The sequence below is a fragment of the Nothobranchius furzeri genome, unplaced genomic scaffold (genome assembly GCF_043380555.1).
Source record: "Nothobranchius furzeri strain GRZ-AD unplaced genomic scaffold, NfurGRZ-RIMD1 Scf029, whole genome shotgun sequence".
NCBI lineage: Eukaryota > Metazoa > Chordata > Actinopteri > Cyprinodontiformes > Nothobranchiidae > Nothobranchius > Nothobranchius furzeri.
In genome coordinates, this window is record NW_027223046.1 from 768,219 (window position 1) to 776,556 (window position 8,338).

Sequence of the window (8,338 nt, forward strand, 5' to 3'; positions counted from 1 at the left end):
TTCTACTTTTCTGTGACGTTTCAGCCTGATTGAAGCTTTTTTTTTGAGAAATGGACCCGGAATGATGTGAAATTGTGCTTTGTGCGACACAATTCTGGGTGCCATTTAATAACCATAAGTGCTAATGACTCCATTCCTTTTTGGGGTTAGGGGGCTGTTAATTGGAGTACCCTAAAACAAACCTGACCTCTCTAGGACATTCAGAAGAAAAGTTATAAGCCCACAAAGGTGTAACTGGACTACTTTTTTAAAGTGACACCAGGCCCTGTGACCTTTGGGACATGGTTTGACCCCCTTAGGAATGTGCTATCATCATGAAACGTTCAGATCACTTACAAATCAGTAGATTCTACCTTCCTGTAACGTTTCAGCCTGATTGGACCTTGTTATCACACAAATGGACCCAGAATGATGTGAAATTGTGCTTCGTGCAACATAATTCTGGGTGCCATTTAAAAACCATAAGTGCTAATGACTCCATTCCTTTTTGGGGTAATAGGGGCTGTTGATTGGAGTACCCTCAAATAAACCTGACCTCTCTGAGACATTCAGAAGCCAAGTTATAAGCCCCCAAATATGTGTTTGGAATACCTCCTTTAAGGAACAAGTGGTCCGGTGACCTTTATGACCTGATTTGACCCCCTTAGGAATGTGCTATCATCATGAAACACAGGAATCATTTACAACTCAATAGATTCTACTTTTCTGTGACGTTTCAGCCTGATTGAAGCTTTTTTTTGAGAAATGGACCCGGAATTATGTGAAATTGTGCTTTGTGCGACACAATTCTGGGTGCCATTTAATAACCATAAGTGCTAATGACTCCATTCCTTTTTGGGGTTAGGGGGCTGTTAATTGGAGTACCCTAAAACAAACCAGACCTCTCTAGGACATTCAGAAGAAAAGTTATAAGCCCACAAAGGTATAACTGGATTACTTAATTAAAGTGACACCAGGCCCGGTGACCTTTGGGACATGGTTTGACCCCCTTAGGAATGTGCTATCATCATGAAACGTTCAGATCACTTACAACTCAATAGATTCTACCTTCCTGTAACGTTTCAGCCTGATTGGACCTTGTTATCACACAAATGGACCCAGAATGATTTGAAATTGTGCTTCGCGCAACATAATTCTGGGTGCCATTCAAAAACCATAAGTGCTAATGACTCCATTCCTTTTTGGGGTAATAGGGGCTGTTGATTGGAGTACCCTCAAACAAACCTGACCTCTCTGAGACATTCAGAAGCCAAGTTATAAGCCCCCAAATGTGTGTTTTGAATACCGCCTTTAAGGAACAAGTGATCCGGTGACCTTTATGACCTGATTTGACGCCCTTAGGAATGTGCTATCATCATGAAACACAGGAATCATTTACAACTCAATAGATTCTACTTTTCTGTGACGTTTCAGCCTGATTGGACCTTGTTATCACACAAATGGACCCAGAATGATGTGAAATTGTGCTTCGTGCAACATAATTCTGGGTGCCATTTAATAACCATAAGTGCTAATGACTCCATTCCTTTTTGGGGTTGTAGGGGCTGTTAATTGGAGTACTCTAAAACAAACCTGACCTCTCTAGGACATTCAGAAGAAAAGTTATAAACCCACAAAGGTGTAACTGGACTACTTCTTTAAAGTGACACCAGGCCCGGTGACCTTTGGGACATGGTTTGACCCCCTTAGGAATGTACTATCATCATAAAACGTTCAGATCACCTACAACTCAATAGATTCTACCTTCCTGTAGCGTTTCAGCCTGATTGTACCTTGTTTTCACACAAATGGACCCAGAATGATGTGAAATTGTGCTTCGTGCAACATAATTCTGGTTGCCATTTAAAAACCATAAGTGCTAATGACTGAAATCCTTTTTGGAGTAATAGGGGCTGTTGATTGGAGTACCCTATAACAAACCTGACCTCTCTGAGACATTCAGAAGCCAAGTTATAAGCCCCCAAATGTGTGTTTGGAATACCGCCTTTAAGGAACAAGTGATCCGGTGACCTTTATGACCTGATTTGACGCCCTTAGGAATGTGCTATCATCATGAAACACAGGAATCATTTACAGCTCATTAGATTCTACTTTTCTGTGACGTTTCAGCCTGATTGAAGCTTTTTTCTGAGAAATGGACCCGGAATGATGTGAAATTGTGCTTTGTGCGACATAATTCTGGGTGCCATTTAATAACCATAAGTGCTAATGACTCCATTCCTTTTTGGGATTATAGGGGCTGTTAATTGGAGTACTCTAAAACAAACCTGACCTCTCTAGGACATTCAGAAGAAAAGTTATGAGCCCACAAAGGTGTAACTGGACTACTTTTTTAAAGTGACACCAGGCCCTGTGACCTTTGGGACATGGTTTGACCCCCTTAGAAATGTGCTATCATCATGAAACGTTCAGATCACTTACAAATCAGTAGATTCTACCTTCCTGTAACGTTTCAGCCTGATTGGACCTTGTTATCACACAAATGGACCCAGAATGATGTGAAATTGTGCTTTGTGCAACATAATTCTGGGTGCCATTTAAAAACCATAAGTGCTAATGACTCCATTCCTTTTTTTGGGTAATAGGGGCTGTTGATTGGAGTACCCTCAAATAAACCTGACCTCTCTGAGACATTCAGAAGCCAAGTTATAAGCCCCCAAATATGTGTTTGGAATACCTCCTTTAAGGAACAAGTGGTCCGGTGACCTTTATGACCTGATTTGATGCCCTTAGGAATGTGCTATCATCATGAAACACAGGAATCATTTACAACTCAATAGATTCTACTTTTCTGTGACGTTTCAGCCTGATTGAAGCTTTTTTTTTGAGAAATGGACCCGGAATGATGTGAAATTGTGCTTTGTGCGACACAATTCTGGGTGCCATTTAATAACCATAAGTGCTAATGACTCCATTCCTTTTTGGGGTTAGGGGGCTGTTAATTGGAGTACCCTAAAACAAACCTGACCTCTCTAGGACATTCAGAAGAAAAGTTATAAGCCCACAAAGGTATAACTGGATTACTTAATTAAAGTGACACCAGGCCCGGTGACCTTTGGGACATGGTTTGACCCCCTTAGGAATGTGCTATCATCATGAAACGTTCAGATCACTTACAACTCAATAGATTCTACCTTCCTGTAACGTTTCAGCCTGATTGGACCTTGTTATCACACAAATGGACCCAGAATGATTTGAAGTTGTGCTTCGCGCAACATAATTCTGGGTGCCATTCAAAAGCCATAAGTGCTAATGACTCCATTCCTTTTTGAGGTAATAGGGGCTGTTGATTGGAGAACCCTCAAACAAACCTGACCTCTCTGAGACATTCAGAAGCCAAGTTATAAGCCCCCAAATATGTGTTTGGAATACTGCCTTTAAGGAACAAGTGATCTGGTGACCTTTATGACCTGATTTGACGCCCTTGGGAATGTGCTATCATCATGAAACACAGGAATCATTTACAACTCAATAGATTCTTCTTTTCTGTGACGTTTCAGCCTGATTGAAGCTTTTTTCTGAGAAATGGACCCGGAATGATGTGAAATTGTGCTTTGTGCGACATAATTCTGGGTGCCATTTAATAACCATAAGTGATAATGACTGAATTCCTTTTTGGGGTAATAGGGGCTGTTGATTGGAGTACCCTCAAACAAACCTGACCTCTCTGAGACATTCAGAAGCCAAGTTATAAGCCCCCAAATGTGTGTTTGGAATACCGCCTTTAAGGAACAAGTGATCCGGTGACCTTTATGACCTGATTTGACGCCCTTAGGAATGTGATATCATTATGAAACACAGGAATCATTTACAACTCAATAGATTCTACTTTTCTGTGACGTTTCAGCCTGATTGGACCTTGTTTTCACACAAATGGACCCAGAATGATGTGAAATTGTGCTTCGTGCAACATAATTCTGGTTGCCATTTAAAAACCATAAGTGCTAATGACTCAAATCCTTTTTGGGGTAATAGGGGCTGTTGATTGGAGTACCCTAAAACAAACCTGACCTCTCTGAGACATTCAGAGGCCAAGTTATAAGCCCCCAAATGTGTGTTTGGAATACCGCCTTTAAGGAACAAGTGATCCGGTGACCTTTATGACCTGATTTGACGCCCTTAGGAATGTGCTATCATCATGAAACACAGGAATCATTTACAGCTCATTAGATTCTACTTTTCTGTGACGTTTCAGCCTGATTGAAGCTTTTTTCTGAGAAATGGACCCGGAATGATGTGAAATTGTGCTTTGTGCGACATAATTCTGGGTGCCATTTAGTAACCATAAATGCTAATGACTCCATTCCTTTTTGGGGTTATAGGGGCTGTTAATTGGAGTACTCTAAAACAAACCTGACCTCTCTAGGTCATTCAGAAGAAAAGTTATGAGCCCACAAAGGTGTCACTGGACTACTTCTTTAAAGTGACACCAGGCCCGGTGACCTTTGGGACATGGTTTGACCCCCTTAGGAATGTACTATCATCATAAAATGTTCAGATCACCTACAACTCAATAGATTCTACCTTCCTGTAGCATTTCAGCCTGATTGGACCTTGTTTTCACACAAATGGACCCAGAACGATGTGAAATTGTGCTTCGTGCAACATAATTCTGGGTGCCATTTAAAAACCGTAAGTCCTAATGACTCCATTCCCTTTTGGGGTAATAGGGGCTGTTGATTGGAGAACCCTAAAACAAACCTGACGTCTCTGAGACATTCAGAAGCCAAGTTATAAGCCCCCAAATGTGTGTTTAGAAAGCCGCCTTTAAGGAACAAGTGATCCGGTGACCTTTATGACCTAACTTGACCCCCTTAGGAATGTGCTATCATCATGAAACACAGGAATCAATTACAACTCAATAGATTCTACTTTTCTGTGACGTTTCAGCCTGATTGAAGCTTTTTTCTGACAAATGGACCCAGAAGGATGTGAAATTGTGCTTTGTGCGACATAATTCTGGGTGCCATTTAAAAACCATAAGTGCTAATGACTCCATTCCTTTTTGGGGTTATAGGGGCTGTTAATTGGAGTACCCTAAAACAAACCTGACCTCTCTGAGACATTCAGAAGCCAAGTTATAAGCCCTCAAAGGTGTGTTTAGAACGCCGCCTTTAAGGAACAAGTGATCCGGTGGCCTTTATGACCTAACTTGACCCCCTTAGGAATGTGCTATCATCATGAAACACAGGAATCATTTACAACTCAATACATTCTACTTTTCTGTGACGCTTCAGCCTGATTGAAGCTTTTTTCTGAGAAATGGACCCGGAATGATGTGAAATTGTGCTTTGTGCGACATAATTCTGGGTGCCATTTAATAACCATAAGTGCTAATGACTCCATTCCTTTTTGGGGTTAGAGGGGCTGTTAATTGGAGTAATCTTAAACAAACCTGACCTATCTAGGACTTTCAGAAGAAAAGTTATAATCCCACAAAGGTGTAACTGGACTACTTAAAGTGAATTTAGGCCCGATGACCTTTGGGACATGGTTTGACCCCCTTAGGAATGTGCTATCATCATTAAAACGATCAGATCACTTACAACTCAATAGATTCTACCGACCTGTAACGTTTCAGCCTGATTGGACCTTGTTTTCACACAAATGAACCCAGAATGATGTGAAATAGTGCTTTGTGCAACATAATTCTGGGTGCCATTTAAAAACCATAAGTGCTAATGACTCCAATCATTTTTGGGGTAATAGAGGCTGTTGATTGGAGTACCCTCAAACAAACCTGACCTCTCTGAGACATTCAGAAGCCAAGTTATAAGTCCCCAAATGTGTGTTTGGAATACCGCCTTTAAGGAACAAGTGATCCGGTGACCTTTATGACCTGATTTGACGCCCTTAGGAATGTCCTATCATCATGAAACACAGAAATCAATTACAACTCAATATATTCTACTTTTCTGTGACGTTTCAGGCTGATTGAAGCTTTTTTCTGAGAAATGGACCCAGAATGATGTGAAATTGTGCTTTGTGCAACAGAATTCTGGGTGCCATTTAATAACCATAAGTGCTAATGACTCCATTACTTTTTGGGGTTATAGGGGCTGCTAATTGGAGTACTCTAAAACAAACCTGACCTCTCTAGGAAATCCAGAAGAAAAGTTATAAGCCCACAAAGGTGTAACTGGACTACTTATTTAAAGTGAATTTAGGCCCAATGACCTTTGGGACATGGTTTGACCCCCTTAGGAATGTGCTATCATCATTAAAATGATCAGATCACTTACAACTCAATATATTCTACCGACCTGTAACGTTTCAGCCTGATTGGACCTTGTTTTCACACAAATGGACCCAGAATGATGTGAAATAGTGCTTTGTGCAACATAATTCTGGGTGCCATTTAAAAACCATAATTGCTAATGACTCCAATCGTTTTTGGGGTAATAGAGGCTGTTGATTGGAGTACCCTCAAACAAACCTGACCTCTCTGAGACATTCAGAAGCCAAGCCCCCAAATGTGTGTTTGGAATACCGCCTTTAAGGAACAAGTGATCCGGTGACCTTTATGACCTGATTTGACGCCCTTAGGAATGTGCTATCATCATGAAACACAGGAATAAATTACAACTCAATAGATTCTACTTTTCTGTGACGTTTCAGCCTGATTGAAGCTTTTGTCTGAGAAATGGACCCAGAATGATGTGAAATTGTGCTTTGTGCGACATAATTCTGGGTGCCATTTAAAAACCATAAGTGCTAATGACTCCATTCCTTTTTGGGGTTGTAGGGGCTGGTAAATGGAGTACTCTAAAACAAACTTGACATCTCTAGGACATTTAGAAGAAAAGTTATAAGTCCACAAAGGTGTAACAGGACTACTTCTTTAAAGTGACACCTGGCCCGGTGACCTTTGGGACATGGTTTAACCCCCTATAGGAAAGCGCTATCATCATGAAACTTTCAGATCACTTACAACTAAATAGATTCTACCTTCCTGTAACGTTTCAGCCTGATTGGACCTTGTTTTCACACAAATGAACCCAGAATGATGTGAAATTGTGCTTCGTGCAACATAATTCTGGGTGCCATTTAAAAACCATAAGTGCTAATGACTCCATTCCTTTTTGGGGTTGTAGGGGCTGGTAAATGGAGTACTCTAAAACAAACCTGACCTCTCTAGGTCATTGAGAAGAAAAGTTATAAGCCCACAAAGGTGTAACTGGACTACTTCTTTAAAGTGACACCAGGCCCGGTGACCTTTGGGACATGGTTTGACCCCCTTAGGAATGTACTATCATCATAAAATGTTCAACTCAATAGATTCTACCTTCCTGTAGCATTTCAGCCTGATTGGACCTTGTTTTCACACAAATGGACCCAGAACGATGTGAAATTGTGCTTCGTGCAACATAATTCTGGGTGCCATTTACAAACCGTAAGTGCTAATGACTCCATTCCTTTTTGGGGTAATAGGGGCTGTTGATTGGAGTACCCTAAAACAAACCTGACCTCTCTGAGACATTCAGAAGCCAAGTTATAAGCCCCCAAATGTGTGTTTAGAAAGCCGCCTTTAAGGAACAAGTGATCCGGTGACCTTTATGACCTAACTTGACCCCCTTAGGAATGTGCTATCATCATGAAACACAGGAATAAATTACAACTCAATAGATTCTACTTTTCTGTGACGTTTCAGCCTGATTGAAGCTTTTGTCTGAGAAATGGACCCGGAATGATGTAAAATTGTGCTTTGTGCGACATAATTCTGTGTGCCATTTAAAAACCATAAGTGCTAATGACTCCATTCCTTTTTGGGGTTAGAGGGGCTGTTAAATGGAGTACTCTTAAACAAACCTGACCTATCTAGGACATTCAGAAGAAAAGTTATAAGCCCACAAAGGTGTAACTGTACTACTTAATAAAGTGAATTTAGGCCCGATGACCTTTGGGACATGGTTTGACCCCCTTAGGAATGTGCTATCATCATTAAAACGATCAGATCACTTACAACTCAATTGATTCTACCGACCTGTAACGTTTCAGCCTGATTGGACCTTGTTTTCACACAAATGGACCCAGAATGATGTGAAATAGTGCTTTGTGTAACATAATTCTGGGTGCCATTTAAAAACCATTAGTGCTAATGACTCCAATCGTTTTTGGGGAAATAGAGGCTGTTGATTGGCGTACCCTCAAACAAACCTGACCTCTCTGAGACATTCAGAAGCCACATTATAAGTCCCCAAATGTGTGTTTGGAATACCGCCTTTAAGGAACAAGTGATCCGGTGACCTTTATGACCCAATTTGACGCCCTTAGGAATATGCTATCATCATGAAACACAGGAATCAATTACAACTCAATAGATTCTACTTTTCTGTGA